Genomic DNA, 17343 nt, shown 5'->3' on the forward strand with positions numbered 1-17343 from the left:
GACCCCAAAAACCACACAGGAGAACGATAGCACATGTGTCTGTGGTCTGCCAGGCCAGTCTCTGTCTCTCTGTCTCTCCCCTCTTTGCCTCCCCTCTTCTTTCATGATACCTCTTCTAGCTCCTGGAACACAGGCTTTTTCCTGCCACAAGGCCTTTGCACCTGTTACGCTCTCTATCTGGAATACTGCTTCCTGGTCCTACTTGGATCACTTCTCTTTATCCTCTGGTCTCATGACTTTGCAGGACACTTCCTTCCCCTCCATGGTATACCTTTTTAGCGCCCTGCCCTTTTCTTTCCTAAAGCTGACACCATTTTTTTTTTTTAAGATTTTATTTATTTATTTGAGAGAGAGAGAATGAGAGAGAGCACATGAGAGGGGGGAGGGTCAGAGGGAGAAGCAGACTCCCCGCTGAGCAGGGAGCCCGATGCAGGATTCGATCCGGGGAGTCCAGGATCATGATCTGAGCCGAAGGCAGTCACTTAACCAACTGAGCCACCCAGGCGCCCGACACCATTTGTTTTTATATTTGTATATGGGTTGATGGTTTTTTTTTTTATTCTTATGTTAATCCCCATACATTACATCATTAGTTTTAGATGAAGTGTTCCATGATTCATTGTTTGTGCATAACACCTAGTGCTCCATGCAGAATGTGCCCTCCTCAATACCCACCACCAGGCCAACCCATCCTCCCACCCAGGGTTGATGATTTTATAAGGGGTTGATTGCCCCTTCTACTAATGAAACCTTCTCAAGGTCAGGGACTCTCTCGTGCTCACTAGTTTATAGCCAGCTTTGGCACCCAGCAGTGGAATCCCATTTAACGTAGATGAAGTCAACTCCATATGCCAGGAGTGTGCCCTGAGCGAGAACCGAACTCCCCCTCCTGCCACCCTGCAACCACCCTTGTAGCACGTGACCTGCCACTGTGGTTGGCGCCGAGTGAATATTTTTTCGTGAGTGAGTGTGGAATGGGGTGACGAGGCAGCTGTAGAATTCGGGTCTGTTGTCAGCAGTCGGCCATACTGTGGGGTGACGTCACTCCTGAGGTGTTCTCTTCTTGTCCCTTTCTACCCAGGCCTGGAATTATGATAGCTCTTCCTTATGAAGTGCTTCCGGAGCGCCAGGAACTGGTGCAAACACTTCACATGCATTAGATGAGTTCATATCTAATTCTCACAACACCCCTATGAAGTAGGTTCTATCATTAGTTCCGTTTCACAGATAGGGAAACTGAGGCATGGGGAGGTTTAGGTGCCTTGCTCAAGGTCACATGGCCAGTGAATGGCATGTCTAGGAATATGAATCTGGGTGGTCTGGCTTCAGCAACCATGCTTTTATTTTTTGTTTATTAAAAAAAAATTTTTTTTTAAAGATTTTTATTTATTTATTTGAGACAGAGAGAATGAGAGACAGAGAGCATGAGAGGGAGGAGGGTCAGAGGGAGAAGCAGACTCCCTGCCAAGCAGGGAGCCCGATGCGGGACTCGATCCCGGGACTCCAGGATCATGACCTGAGCCGAAGGCAGTTGCTTAACCAACGGAGCCACCCAGGCGCCCCTTAAAAAATTTTTTTAAGGATTTATATTTATTTATATTTATTTGAGAGAGAGAGAGAGAGCGCATGCGCAAGCAAGAGCACAAGCAGGGGGAAAAGGCAGAGGGAGAGGGAGAAGCAGGCTCCCCGCTGAGCATGGAGCCCCGATGCAGGATTCGATCCCAGGACCCTGGGATCATGGCCTGAGCCGAAGGCAGCCGCTTAACTGGCTGAGCCACCCAGGCGCCCCAGCAACCATGCTATTAAACGATTACATCCCGTTGCCTCCCCAAACCTAGAGGGTGTGATAGGGGAGCCCTGGGGAGAAAGAGCAGAGCCCTTTGGATCCGAGCAGGGTCTGTGGACCTTGATCATCTCCCGTGAGGATCCCATGCTGTTGTATATGCAGCAACATCATCCTAGCAACATCACAACCATCACGAATCTTTTTAAGCCATGAAGGAGTGTGGGATGATATGCTAGGTGTTCATGCAGTCAGGCTCCTGAAAGTCTGGCTCAAGGGCTGTTCATGCCTCAGGGCACAAGCCGCCTTGCCCCCAGGCTGGCCAGGACTCCCCACCATCAGCACCGAGGAATGTGGAGGACAGCTCCGTAACAGCCCATTCTGTAGGCTTCTACCTCAGAACGTTCTGCTTGGTTGATGAAAGGATGGATTCTGGGCCACTTAATCTCCAGTTGCCAAAACAGTAATCTAGGTATTTATTAGGCGGTTTTACGGAACATAGCCCACATAATGACCACAATGGGAACATGGCCAACATAATGACCAAATGCCAAATTGTGTTGACTTTCAGCATGGGGGACATCAAGTTACATTAAACCAGCTGATACGTGGATGCTGATGGGAGGGGACAGAGAGAAGGGAAGGAAAAAAATGAGTAACTTCTGTCTTAGAAAGTGGGTTTCCATGTATGGGGATTAACATAAGAATAAAAAAAAAAGAAAGAAAGAAAAAATTAAAAAAAAAAAAAAGAAAGTGGGTTTCCTTGGGGCTCCTGATAGGCTCAGTCAGTGGAGCGTGCAACTCTTGATCTCAGAGTCATGAGTTCAAGCCCCATGTTGGGGGTGGAGTTTACTTAAAAAAAACAAAGCAAAAAAAGAAAATGGGTTTCCTTCATGACACTAGTTCCCACCCGGTGGTTTGGAATGTGCTCGTAGGCCTTCTCTGGAAGCTCTCCATACCACCCCCACCCCCCTCACATTTTGGGTCATGCATTCATGGTGAGGCAGGGGTGCTAGAGGGCCGTGTTAGTGGAAGTGTTGGTGGTTGTAAAGAAACACAGGTGGGGTGCGCCTGGGTGGCTCAGTCGTTAAGTGTCTGCCTTCAGCCTCAGGGCATGATCCCAGGGTCCTGGGATGGAGCCCCATGTCGGGCTCCCTGCTCAGCGGAGAGCCTGCTTCTCCCTCTCCCACTCCCCCTGCTTGTGTTCCCTCTCTCGCTGTGTCTCTCTCTGTCAAATAAATAAAATCTTAAAAAAAATAAAATAAAAAGAAACACAGGTGACTTTGGTTCATCTTAAGCAAACAGGGCATTTATTAGAAGGATGCTGAGTATCTTAGTGAATCCAGGGAGGATCCAAACAAGCAAGATCAGGCTGCCAAAATGGGACGGCTAGAGTCCCCCCACAGGTCAGGAAGACAGCCCTGGAGAGGAGCATCTGCAGAAGACCCAGTGGGCTCCCACTACTTGTCCCCGGCCCTGCTTTTCTCAAAGACTCCCTCCTGCTTGCAGCTCTAGTTCTTATCTCTTGCCTTTTCCACTTCTGCTCTTTTGCTGTTGAGCAGGCATCCCTCTCCTGGATTCCTAGTGATCTCAAGACTGGGGGAAATGAAACAGTAGATTCTTACCCCAGAAGGGCCAGTGATTCTTGAGCCCAAAACAGTGAATCTAATTGTCTCACAAGGGAATGGGTGAAGAATGGGGGGAGGGGGCTTTGGAATACATCTATTTCTCTTTATTCTGGATGATTTGGGACTTGGTACTTTTGGTATAAAATAGATGATCCCTTGTATACTTTAAAATGGTTAAAATTTTATAAACATAAACAAAATTTTGTGTTAGGTGAATTTTGCCACCAAAAAAAAAAAAATCCCATAAACCACTTCCTACCTGCCCCCCCCCCCCCACCGGAATTATTCCTAGTTCTGGAAGGAAGGAAGGATTGTCTCTGTGTCACGGTCCTTACCAAGGGTGGGGGCTGACTGCCCATGTCTGGCATGAGCTCACTGAGACTCTGCTTTCAAGGACGGGCTTACAGGGCCCCCCTCTGTGACACCTCCTGGTCCCTCAGGCAGACCCAGGCCTTCTGGCCTCTGCTCCCAAACCTGCCTCCACTTAGCACCTTATTCCTCCAGCATTGTATTGTAGTTGGTTTTCCTTATGATAACCCTCCCAAGAAGGGGACAGAGACTGACCAGATGGCCCCAGCTCTGACCCACTGAGTGTCCCACCACCGTGGCTGGCCTGCAGCAGGAGCCGCTCCCCTGGGCATGTCCCCAGCTGGAGGGTGGCCAAGGAACTCAGTCAGGCCTCATGTCCTCAGACGCAGACAAGAATTGTAGCACAGAAACCTCTCTCAAATCAACGAGGAGCAAAATGGAAATAAACCAAGAAAGAAACCAGAAAAGGATAAAAATTAATTAGAATGTTGGTTTCTGCTCTGTCACAGTTCATTAAGGCCTCCAGGTCCTAAGACAGTGGCTGGTATGGCTTCCACCCTCACTTGTCCCCAGTGGGCAGGCAAGAGCCATGGTACCCCGTCTCCCAGGGGTCCCTTCATCTGTGTTACAACCAAAGCAAAAAGCAAACCAGCCTACAGATGCCCAGCTCCGACCTCAGGGACCCTGGCTCTCTGATTCAGTCACAGCTTCTGAGGGGCCTGTTATTTGGTGGCTTAGGGGGATGGATACAGTGGATAATGACACACCTCCCTTCATCCCAGGACCTCTGGTCTCGCCAGGCCGACAGACCACACAGGTGGTGGCCGTGCACCCAGACACGAGGCACATTCCGGGGTCAGCGGGCCTCAGTGAATATTAGAATCACCTGGGGGGCTCTGCAAAATTCTCATCCTGGGCCTCACTCTGGACCAATTTAATTGGAATCTCTTTGGGTGGTGCCTGGAAAGGGTATTTTTATAGATGTTCTTCGGAAGATTCCGATACACATTTAGGATTGAGAATCTTGCAGACGGCTGCAAGCACCTTGAGATGGGGGACTTGGAACAGCCCCCCAATCCTATACTGACTCTCTCTGTGCTCAAAAATATGTTCCTGTTCCATAGAATAGGATGGGGGCATGCTTAACAGCTCAGCGCAGTTTCTGTGCATTCACTACGACCCGACCCGAGGACTGTGTGAAGTCCTCAGGACACTAAGAGGTAGATACTTGGCTTATCCTCATCCTGATATGATGCAAAGAGGCTGGTAACTTGCCCAAGGTCACAGAGCTGCTCTGTCCTGCTCCCCAAGGTCGCCTCCTCCTGCCCTGGGGCTGTAGAGCGGGCTCAGACCCCGGGAGACCCCAGGTAGGGCTACGTGCCAAGTAGCTAGAGTGACATCACCTTCTCCTGGGTGCTGATGGCTTGCCTTTTTCTTTGTACCACGTGTAGTGTGTGAAATTTCCAATTTCACAAGGGGAACTGAAGGAAAGCTGGAGGAACGTCATGGAGAACTCACTCATGGAGCCAACTGACATGTCCTTAGAGAAATGAACAACAGTTTTTGTTGTTTTGTCAAATCAAACCCTGTACTCAGTCTTTTGTGCCCAGGTAAGAGTCGTTGATTAAAGTGTTTCCTGTGTGGGGCTCATATTTTCTTGTCAAGTCGGAGAATTTGTGTTATAGTTGGTTGATGTGTTTGTTTTGAGCTCCAACTAGAAAATAACCATAGTTGGGTGGCAGGTGCTTTTTCATTTAGAAAGCACTTTTTAGAATTCTAATGAAAGTGTCAGGACGCCTTTTCAGGTGCTTCCCCATTTGTGACACTGGGTGATTTTTTTTTTTAGGATTTTACTTTATTTGAGAGATAGAGAGGAAGCACAAGTGGGTGGAGGGGCAGAGGGAGAAGCAGAATCTCCGCTGAGCAGGGAACCCGATGCGGGGCTCGATCCCAGGACCCCGAGATCATGACCTGAGCTGAAGGCAAACGCATAACCAACTGAGCCACCCAGGCGCCCCACTGGGTGTGTTCTTGAAAAGTTTTAAAATTTTTCCTTCCATCCTCCTCTCCCTCCCCCCTTCCCCTGCCCTCTTTCCCTCCCCCTGTCCCCTGCCTTCTCTCCTTTCCCCCTCCTCCTGCCCTCCCTCGCCCCACTCCTCCCTCCCTCCCTCCTTCCATCCTTCCTTCCTCAACTGAGATTTTACAGGAACTAGAGGAAGCTGCTATTTAGAGGAATAACCTGATAAATCCTCCAGAAAAAGACTGTCAACCTGATTTTTTTTGGTAAATCTGTTTTTTGTTGTTTGTTTTTTAGTGTTAGGCTTGATTTACACGAAGTCCACTGGAAACTTAGGAAGAGGGAGCCTTACGTCTGGAGAATTCAGATCTTGCTCCAAAGGCTTACTTTCTAGGATACATTTGTAAGAGGAGATTAGTTTCTTTGGACTACAGTTTAAAACCACTCCTCTGTCACCTACCCGCCCCCCACCTTTTTTCCAGCAGTGCTTAATAAATTTATACGAGGAACAAAACCTTCCTCAAATATTTCTCTGAAAGAGCTACTTTAAGTAAATACACTCTGCAAATATGACTGCCAAAACCAGATTTAAAATGAGTTAGAAGGGCACCCTGGTGAAATGCTTGCACAGACTGAGGGAGCAGGAGGAGGGGGAGGATGGGCCTGGATGATGTGGGGCTGGAAGCGCATTTGTCTTCGCGGGGACAGGCCCAGAGCAAGGGGCCTGAAAACGAGAGCCTTGGTCTTTCCTTCAGTTGGCATCTTCCACTACCATGCCCTAAATCCCTTTTAGTGTTTAAAGGATTCAGTGAGAGTTAAATTTCCTTCTCTCATTATGACCCCAGGAATTGGTGAGGTAAATTAGGAAAACAACATTAATAAAGGAGAAGAAAAACCTTACAAAAACAATAAAACAAAGTTCATTTATTCTCTTCTCAGACTTTCAGCCAAGTAAAGGTGTGCATGTTACAACAAGCATTTCATCCAATTCGGAAAACAGACAAATGTTTGATTACACCTGCTTATCTCTTTCCGGTGTGTCTGAGACTATAGCCAGTTATTTTGATGTTGAGTACTCATTAAAAATAAAAAATCCTGTGTTACATGAAGGCTGTGACACAAGGCTCAGAAAAGAACCACTTACAAAGGATGTAAGCCGCTCGAGGAATCCCGTTCTAGTGGATTGGTATCTCATGTCATGTCAGTTCCCGCTCAAATATACGCCGGGACAGTCGCTGTTCAGTTTTTCTGAAATGGTTTGAACATAACTCCTTGATTCAGTTGAGGTGTAAGATCTTAAATGCCCATTCTTATTTAAAGTCTTTTCTGTTTTTTTGTTTCTGTTTTGCAAATCAGTCTTTTTTTCACTTTCTGATCCGCTAATGCTATTGTTTATTCTTATTTTACCTTTTTATGTCTCAAGGAATTATTTCCATTTTGAGGAATCACCTTGGGGCCAGGATTGCAGTTGAGGTATTTTGCTTTGGGGGTATATAAGAATGTGAATAATTTTGTGATGGATTGGGATTTCTTTGGGAAGATCTGTGTCTTTAAACATGATAAAATATTCCCACCTGTCTGGCTTTGGTTTATTATCCTTTTTTGACTTGCACAGTTGCAGATCTGTCAAAGCCTGGAGCATATTTTCCAAGCAGGTGTGATAGGGGTCTGGGTTTGCAGAGGCTCTGGGAAAATCTCCTGGGCCCTCCACGCAAAAGCCACTGTACAAAAAGGCCGTTTTCCTGAAGTCGCTTGACTGACCCAAAGTTTGCTGAAACCTACAGACCCCGGATTCTAAATTAGATTTAAAAAATGAGAGTGCACACAATACTTTTAACATAAAAGCAGGTGGTTGATTTTAAATGCGTAACTGAGAGGATTGACGAGTTACGTGTGCAAGCTCAGCCCAGCTCCCGAGTGCCCGGCTGCTCTTAATAATGGCCACGACTACTCCATCAGTTCCAGCCCTCTGGCCTGTTCGGGGGGCAGCCTGAGGAAAGGGCACGCCTTCCTGTCCATGGGTGGCCAGTGGTCCCGCTGGTGCGGCTGTCCTCTGAGTAGGGACAGTGCAGGTTTGGAGCTCCCAGGTACTGGGAACCTGGTGGGCAAGGAGAAGTGCGTCGCCCCGCGGCTGCTTGGGTCTGCTCCCGCCGGCCCCTGCACGCGGGGTCCAGGGCAGCTGGAGCTGATTTGTTCGTTAGAGCGAAGAGCCTATGCTAAGTTTCACCTTCAGAGCTAGGAAACTTGGCATAAACAGCGTCATGCCTAGGACTAGAGCTTTTCCTTGGTGCAGATGGGTCACTCTCAGGGTGGGTGGGTTGTCCAAGCTTCTTGAGCAGAGTAAGGAGGTCCCAGTCTGAAATTTCCCCCTGGGGATTCTGTATCTTTTAGAGTGATCCTCCAGCACTCCCCTAAGTATGTATTTTTCTTAGCTTTACTTTAAAAGTGCCCTGTTGCCCATGGTTTACTATCAGTCCTCCTCATCTACCTGTAAGCACCACCTGCTGGGGTTTGTTTGCTGCTCTCTGTGGCTCTGGGGGGACCACAGCTTTGCCTCTCATGAGATAGGCAATAAACATAATGTATGGGCTGGATTTGCTTTGTCTGTGTGGGAGGGCCACGTGAGCCGGGGGGTCAGGGAACCTTCATTTCAACACCAGGAGCTCCAGGGTGAGAGCGCTCAAGGCCACCAGGGCGAAGGGGACTTGGGGGCTGCCAGACTGCCGAGTTACCAGAATTAGGACTTATTATTTTTTAAAAGATTTATTTGAGAGAGAAAGAGCATGAGTGGGAGGGGCAGAGAGAGGGAGAGAGAGAATCTCAAGTGGACTCAGTGCTCAGCGTGGAGCCTGACGCAGGGCTCGATCTCACAACCCTGATATCACGACCTGAGCCGAAACCAAGAGTTGGACGCTTAACCCACTGCACCACCCAGACGCCGCCAGAATTAGGACTTTAAAGGGAAGAGGGAGACGAGAGACCTCCGGCAAGGTAGAGTGTTTGCGCTAAGGTTAAGAGTTGAAGGACACGTGTTGGGTTGTGATTGGTTGGGAAGCTTCTGAACCAGCGGGGCTGTGTTTCTGCCGGTCCTGCTTAGCGTGAGCGGGTGTGGCGGGTGATTTATTCTAGGTTCTTCCACAGAGGAGGCCAGGACAAGGGCAACATTGAGGGAGAGCTACAGCCTTGTAAAGACCTTACCATCTAACTTTAGGAGACTTGGGATCCCAGTAGAGAAGTGGAATAAAGCATTTTTTCCTCCTTGCTGCCTGGGCTCCCTCATTTTTTCATTCCTTTGTTGAGTGCTCAGTTTGCCAGCACTGCATCAGGTGCCTCCCAGGGCACCATAGTGAGGGCTCTGGAGTGAGAACACCTGGATTTGAATCCTGGTTCTGCCATCTAGTGGGTGAGTGACTGGGACAAAACGACTTAGAGCCCCTTTGTGTGTCTGTCCGTCTGTGTATCGGAGGCAGAACAGTATCTGCTTTGTAACGTTACTGTCCTGAGCGGAGGGAAGTTAGCACATTGCAAGCACTTTATGTCAGTGCCTGGCACAAAGGAAGTCTCGGTGAGTACCGGCTGTTATTATCTGCATCTCATTTCATTATTTGAGGAAGGCATTTGGCCTCCTGCCCACTTTTTCTTTTTTTTGCTAAGGACACCGAGGCTCAGAAAAGCTAATGAGTGTCAGATTCAATTTCCAAACCCTGGTCTGTTTTGTCTCTCAACCTCATTCTTTCTACCACTTTCTGCCACCCCCTTGCTTGTCACCTGATTATCCCCGAGGCTTGTGCATACTGGATAATTCAACCTAAGGGGTTTGCAAAAAATGAACTCAGAACATTCCAGTACAGTGACAGGGCAACTAAGGTCTCCTGACAGGAGCTGGAACGAGGCTAACCGCTTCTTGTTTGGGCAAGAGATGCTTTCTGCCCTGATTTCCTGTCACTGGGATATTATGTTTGTAAATAGCGTGTTTAGGAAGCCAGCTCCCTTCCCCTGCCCCCAATTAGAAATCCCTCTTCTTTGTCCTCTGGGAACTGACACTTACTTAAATTGGTATCTTGAACTGAGATAAATATCACACCTGTTTCAGTGGGATGACTTGCAGGGACAGACCGTGTAATAGGTGTCATTGCTGGAAGTGCTGGGTTCACGGTGAGAAAACGCGCCATCGTGAAAGTTCACGCATCCTTGCATAAGGGGAGTTCAACATGGGTGAAGGATACCATCCCGTGTTGAGTCCTGAGGTCTCCCAGCCCTGACAGTTCACCAGATTGATTCCACAGTCTCGTATGGAATCACTCGATTTGTATTTATTAAGCTCCTACTATGTGCTCAGTACTCTATCGTGCCCTGGGGGGTGGGGGTAGCGGATGAGCTCTGTAAGGAGTGGAAGATACAGCCTGTGCCTTCCTGGAGTCCCTGGACTCGCTAGGCCACTGAGATGGGACTCTCAGAAGCTGTTGCGAACTCCGATGTCTTCAGGACCAGGCAGGATGCGTGACTGCCAGAAGCCGTGAGTAACGGGGACTGGGTGAAAGGGAGAGTCCAAGTCCACCCCCCTCCAACTCCCGCAAGGTGTTCAAATTATTCAAGTTCAAATCTAAAACAACAAAAGCCTCTATGGTAACATAAAGCTGGTCTGAAGCTGAAGCTTGTTCACAGCCACGTGTTTTGACTCGTATTTAAGGATATCGAATAACAAGGGGCACCTGAGTGGCTTAGTCGGTTAAGCATTCCGACTCTTGGTTTCCGCTCAGGTGGTGATGATCTTGGGGTTGTGAGATGGAGCCCCATGTCGGGGTGTGTGCTCAATGTGGAGTCTGCTTGGGATTCTCTCTCTCTGCCCCTCCCCTTGCTCGCTCTCTCTAAATAAATAAAATCTTAAAAAAAGAATATCAAATAATGATACTGAATTATTATCAGTAGTTTGTGGAACTCAATTTTATTATAATCAAGTCTCAAATTAATAAGGCAGTATCTGATTATGGACCAAGATACCATTACTTCTGTGGGTTCCACGAGGTAAGAAATAATGGGTTAGAAATGATGAGATCTTGGGGCTGACGGCCAAGAATTTTTGACACTAATGAATAGGAAGACCAGGTGGAGAAGAGGTTTGGGAAAAGTGAGGAACCTGGAATCTAATGAAAGTCTGTGTATGGAGGAGGAAATACCCTCTAGGGATATCTTCTGAAGTGGCTTAAATATTAGGCCCGGGATTTTAGACTTTGTGCTGTAGACAGTAAGAAGCCATTAGAGGGGGGCGCCTGGGTGGCTCAGATGGTTGAGCGTCTGCCTTTGGCTCAGGTCATGATCCCAGGGTCCTGGGATCGAGCCCCGCATCGGGCTCCCTGCTCAAGTGGGGAGCCTGCTTCTCCCTCTCCCTCTGCCATTCTCTCCACTTGTGCTCTCTGGCTCTATCTCTCTGTCAAATAAATAAATAAAATCTTTAAAAAAAAAAAGCCATTAGAGGTTGGGATGGGAAGGCAGGCTATTCATCTGATGATCCTTATTCAGGGTGGTTTGGGAGAGGCCGGTGGCAGGGAGGCTAGGACAAAGTCCTTCAAGAAGTTTGGAAATGAGGACAATCGAGTCTGGACTGGGTCAGAGCATCACAGAGAAGAAAGGGGCCATTAAACCTCAGGGGCGGGAAGAAATGATCAGGCAACTTTTTTTTTTTAAAGATTTTTTCATTTATTCATTTGAGACAGAGAGAGAGAGAGAGAGAGAGAAAGCATGAGCAGGGGGAGAAGCAGACTCCCCGCAGAGTAGGGAGCCTGATGCAGGGCTCAATCCCAGGACCCCAGGATCATGACCTGAGCGGAAGGCAGACGCTTAACCATCGAGCCACCCAGGCACCCCTCAGGCAACTTATTTTAACGGTGCTCTGATGGTGCATGGGGTGCAGGGAGGGGGAGACTGGCGCCTTTAAGTCAGCTGGCCGGGGCTGAGTTGCAAAGTGAAGGTGAATTATTTAATCATCAGGAATGAAGTATTGATTGAGAGAATAATTACTCTGTCAACATCAGGACACAGTGTCCTTTATTTTACAGATTTGCGTTCTCCGTGACCTGAGTGAGAGGAACTCAGGACTGAGAATAAAAGAGGCGGCTGAGTCAAAACTTTCGGGGAGGGATTTTTTTTTTCATGGTGAATTTTGACAATAGGGCCAGAGCAGGGAACATTCAGGATTACTGAGGGGTGAGGTGCTCAGAGGCAGTGGGGGCCTTCTCTTGGATTTAGGCGGGGGTTCTTATTGTTGTGAAGAATTCTTCTTCCTGTGAAGGTCTCATTGTTGTCAGTAGAATTTAGAGACTTATCAAGATACGTGTTGCTTCTTCAAGAAGTCCATGGGAAGGGAAGACGCAGGGATGCACCACGCCGCGTTATCATGTCGGAACAGACGCTAAGTCTTGGGCCACTCCACATAGAGACAGCCCTGTCGCTCAGGGGCTCCCACCTGCTGCTCTCGCCAAAGTGGAGAGATTTAAATACACGCATGAACATGCAGCTTCAAACCTTTTGAGGTCAAAGAGGGAAGACATTTTATGATGCCAGGCTTCCTTGGAAATAAAGGGGATTTTGAAAACACGGTCGCCAATTGTGAAAAGAGAGACTACAAAAGAAATTTACAAGGTTGTTTTTGGACAACCTCAGTTTAAAAAAGATGCTGGAGAGGTCAAAGGAAAATGCCCAGGAGAAGTTGGGGATGCAAATCTAAAATTTGGCCGGAGGTCAGGGAAGCCGCCAAGAATGGCCATAGATTTTGTGGATCCACATTTTGGTAATTATCTGCATAGCTGTGGTACTTGAAGTCCTAATAATGAATGAATTTCTGGTGGAGAACGTGGAGAGAGAGAGACCAGGAGGAAATGGAGTTTGTTCATTCAAACCACAAATATTTGAGGGGCCCCTGTGTATTTGGCAGTGGGCAGAGGTGAGGCCCACAGGAAGGGAGAAGCCAGAGAAGGTTGCAGAGGTGATTGAAGATGATGGGAGAGCATCGGAGCGCACTCGTAACATCTTAGTAGTCAAGGGAAGAGAGCTTAGTGGAAAACAAGCCAATGAACAGTGATAAGTAATGCAAAAGAGTAAAAGTTGGCCACTGAGAAAATGCCCGTTGGGTTTACCTTGGAGTTTCAGGAGAGCTGTGGGGGTGAAGCCAGACTGCAGGGGGGATTAAGGTGCTGGTGAGTGGGAGGAAGAGGAGGCCAAGCCCGAGGACTGCTGTGCAGCCCCCGAAGGTCAGCAAGAAAGGGAAGGAGAAATAGCGGGCCTGGTTTTATTTGGCTGCCTTCCCACCTCTGGTTTCAGGACAGAGAGGAACCCTTGGCAGGAATCGGTTTTGAATGAAAGATTCGAAAGCGATCTGAAGCACGGGTCTGATAACACTGTCTCGACTCTAAGGGAGGTCAGGCGGGGTGAGCAGGGCATGTAGGAGATGCTACAGATGCACTCAGATCTTTGCTAGAAAGGGAGAACGAGGAGCGGGCAGTTTGAGTAAAAATGATCCCAACGAATGAAATGACAGATGCTTTAAAGAAAATGAATAACTTTTCAAGAGGTGACGTGGATGCTTTCATGCTCTCCCTTTTTACTTTGTAGGCACTTTTTTCAGCTTTATTGAGATGTAATTGACAAAATTGTAATGTATTTAAAGTGTACAGTGTGATCATTTGATAGATGTATATACATCAGGAACGGATTTGCATCACCGAGTTAACACATCCATCACCGCACGTATTCACTTTTTTTTTCTCGGTGAGAATTCGTAAGTTCTCTCTTAGTAAATGTGAATTAGGCAGTACAGGGCTATCAAGTGGAGTCATCACGTTGTACATTAGATGCAAGTTTGTACCCGTTTACCAACCCTTCCCTGTTTCCCCCACCCCCCAGCCCCTGACAAACCACCATGCTACTCTGTTTCTATGAAGTGGACTGTTGCTATTTTTCAGATTCCACATATAAGTGATACCATGCAGTACATTTATTTTTCTTTCTCTGTCTTATTTCACAGCATAATGCCCTCCAGGTTCATCTGTGTGGTTGCAAATGGCAGGATTTCCTTCTTTTTGTTTTTAAGATTGAATACTATTCCACTGTGTGTATATATCGCCTTCATTTTACCTGTTCATCCATCCACGGACATTTAGGTTGTTTTCACATCTTGGCTGTCGTGGATAGTGCTGCAGTGAACACGGGAGTGCAGGTATCTTTTTGAGGTGGTGATTTCATTTCCTTTGGATATGTACCCTGAAGTGGGATTGCTGGATCACTGCGGAACCTCCACGCTGTTCTCCACAGTGGCTGCACCAGTTTGCATTCCCACCAACAGTGCATGAAGGTTTCCTTCTGTCCACATCCTCACGTAATTGTTCTCTCTTACCTTTTCTGATAATAGACATACTAACAGTTGTGAGATGGTTTCTCTGTGTGGTTTTGATTTTCGTTTCCTTGATGATTAGTGATGTCAAGTACCTTTTCATGTATCTACTGACCATTTGGATAGCTTCTTTGGAAAAATGTCTGTTCAGATCCTTTGCCCATTTTTTTAAAAAAGATTTTTATTTATTTATTTGACATAGACACAGGAAGAGAGGGAACACAAGCAGGGGGAGTGGGAGAGGGAGAAGCAGGCTTCCCACCGAGCAGGGAGCCCGATGTGGGGCTCGATCCCAGGATCCCGGGATTGTGACCTGAGCCACCCAGGTGCCCCTCCTTTGCCCATTTTTAAACTGGGTTGCTTTCTGCTATTGAGTTGTATGAGTTCCTGTGTATTGTGATTATGATTACAGATGGATGGTTTGTAAATATTTTCTCCCATTCCATAGTTTGCCTTTTCATTTTGTTGATTTCTTTTGCTGTGAAGATTTTTAGTTTGACGTAGTCCCACTTGTTATTTTTTAAAAAGATTTATTTATTTATTTTAGAGAGGGCAGTGGGGAGGGGCAGAGGAAGAGAGAGAGAAACTCGAGCAGAACCCCCCCCACGGAGTGTGCAGTCTGACATGGGGCTTGATCTCAGGACCCTGAGATCTGACCTAAGCTGAAACCAAGAGTCAGATGCTTAACTGACTGTGCCACCCAGGTGCCCCCCCACTTATTTATTTTTGCTTTAGCCTTTGCTTTTGGTGTCAAATCCAAAAAAATAATTGTGAGGATGGATGTCCGGGGGCTTTTTCCCTATGTTTACTTCTAGAAGTTTGACAGTTGCAGGTCTTACTTCAGGTCTCTAACCCATCTTGAGTTGATTTTTGTGTGTGGTGTAACATAGGGGTCCAGTTTCATTCTTTAGTGTGTGGACATCCCATTTTTCCAACACTACTTATTGAGGAGACTATTTTTTCCTCACTGTAAATTCTTTGTTCCTTTGTCAAAAATTAATTGAATATATATACATGGGTTTATTTCTGGTCTCCCTATTTGGTTTCATTGATCTCTGTGTCTGTTTTTGCCAATACCATACTGTTTTGATTACTATAGCTTTGTAATATTGTTTGAAATCAGGAAGCATGATGACTCCATCTTTGTTTTTCTTTTTCAAGATTGCTTTGACTGTTTGGGGGTCTTTTGTGGTTCCATACAGAAAGCGAAGATTGTTATTTCTATTTCTAAAAAATACCATTGGAGGGCGCCTGGGTGGCTCAGTTGGTTAAGCGACTGCCTTCGGCTCAGGTCGTGATCCTGGAGTCCCGGGATCGAGTCCCGCATCGGGCTCCCTGCTCGGCGGGGAGTCTTCTTCTCCCTCTGACCACTCAACCACTCAACCACTCAATTCATTTCTTTTTTTTTTTTTTTTAAGATTTTATTTATTTATTTGACAAAGAGAGAGACAGCGAGAGAGGGAACACAAGCAGGGGGAGAGGGAGAGGGAGAAGCAGGCTTCCTGCTTAGCAGGGAGCCCGATGAGGGGCTCGATCTCAGGACCCTCCCAGGACCCCGGGATCATGACCTGAGCCAAAGGCAGACGCTTAACGACTGAGCCACCCAGGTGCCCCTCACTCAATTAATTTCAACTGCTCTTATCTTCACCTTGGAAAACCTACATTTTCCTACAGGGCCCAGACAAGATAAAGCAGACTACTAGCGGATCTTCAAACTCCTCATTTTTTCCCCTAGCAGCCAGGGTAATTTTTTTCATCAATGTTTTAGTTTTCAGAGTACAGATCTTACACCTTTTTGGTTAAATTTGTTCCTAAGTATTTTATTCTTTTTGATGCTAATGTAAATAGAATTGTTTTCTTAATTTCTTTTTCTAATAATTTGTTGTTAGTGTGTAGAAACTCAACTGATTTTTGTGTATTGATTTTATGTCCTGTCACTTTACTGAATTTGTTTATTCTAACAGTTTTTTGGTGGTATCTTTTGGGATTTCTATATATAATATCATGTCATCTGCAAATAGACAATTTTACTTCTTCCTTTCTGATTTGGATGCCTCTTTTCTTTTCCTTGCCTAATTGCTCTGACTAGGACTTCTTGTACTATGTTGAATAAAAGTGGTGAGAGAACATCCTTGTCTTGTTCCTGATCTTAGAGGAAAGGCTTTTAGCTTTTCACCATTGAGTATGACGTCAGCTGTGGGCTTGTCATATACGGCTGTTACTATGTTGTGGTATGTTCCTTCTATATGATGAGAGTTTATCATGAAAGGATGCTGAACTTTGTTGAATGTTTTTTCTGCATCTACTGAAATGGCCATGTGATTTTTATGCTTCTTGTCATTACCGTGGTGTATCACACTTACTGATTTGTGGATGTTGACTCATCCTTGTATTTCAGGAATAAATCCCACTTGATCTTGGTGTATGATCCTTTTAATAAATGTGCTGTTGAATTTGGTTTGCTAATATTTTGTTGAGGATTTTTGCCTCTATGTTCATCAGGGATATTGGCCTATAGTCTTCTTTCCTTGTAATGTCCTTGTCTGCCTCTGATGTCAGGGTAATTCTGGCCTTGGAAAATGAATTTGAAAGTGTTACCTCTGCTTCTATTTTTTTAAAGATTTTATTTATTTACTTGAGAGAGAGAGAGCGAGAGAAAGAGAGAGCACAAATACACACGAACAGGGGAGGGGGAGGGGCAGAAGGAGAAGCAGATTCCCCGCTGAGCAGGAAGGCCGATGTGGGGCTCGATCCCAGGACCTGGAGATCATGACCTGAGCTGAAGGCCGATGCTTAACCAACTGAGCCACCCAGGCGCCCTAGAGTGTCATCTTTAAGAAAGGTGATGTTGCCCAAGAATGGGGTAGGTGGCTGTCTGCCTGGAAGGTATTGGAGCAAACTTTTCCTTTGTGCCAGAAAGGCAGGCTTGGTAGCCTTGCAACCTGAGGCTGCCTTGTTTGCTCTTCCGATTTCTCATCAACTACAGGGAGCATGTTTTCCTAACTGGCCCCGCCTGACCCAACAAAGAGCTTTGAGTGTGTGTGTGCTTAATGGAAAGTTGACCCATTGTTGTCTGTCTTACCCTTTCTGGCTAAATTAGAAAACAGAGGCTTAGTGTATCAGCCCTGGGCATTAAAGCCAGTTTGGGGTGCTGGGGAGACAAAACCAAGTGTTGGGGAAGGATCAGCCAGGGTTCCCCTTGATAACTGCTGGTGTTTTT

The 17343-nt window shown here is 46.7% G+C and overlaps 1 protein-coding gene across 8 annotated transcripts in view; it reads left to right on the forward strand.

Moving 5' to 3' along the window:
- SPATA6L (spermatogenesis associated 6 like) overlaps positions 1 to 17343 on the forward strand; it is a 73950-nt gene that overhangs the window by 42534 nt on the left and 14073 nt on the right. For 4 of the 8 annotated variants that reach the window (XM_064579994.1, XM_064579996.1, XM_064579989.1 and 1 more), the window contains 2 exons: positions 5172 to 5330; positions 5927 to 11006. The gene's annotated coding sequence lies outside the window, so the exon portion shown is untranslated. Of the gene's footprint in view, positions 1 to 5171; positions 5889 to 5926; positions 11007 to 13757; positions 15105 to 17343 lie in introns of those variants that run through there. The other 4 variants (XM_064579991.1, XM_064579990.1, XM_064579992.1 and 1 more) reach the window with 4 other exon arrangements.

The sequence above is a fragment of the Mirounga angustirostris genome, unplaced genomic scaffold (genome assembly GCF_029215605.1).
Source record: "Mirounga angustirostris isolate CCGP_5_RB_7025 unplaced genomic scaffold, mMirAng1.0.hap1 SCAF_15, whole genome shotgun sequence".
In the NCBI taxonomy this organism is placed as follows: domain Eukaryota; kingdom Metazoa; phylum Chordata; class Mammalia; order Carnivora; family Phocidae; genus Mirounga; species Mirounga angustirostris.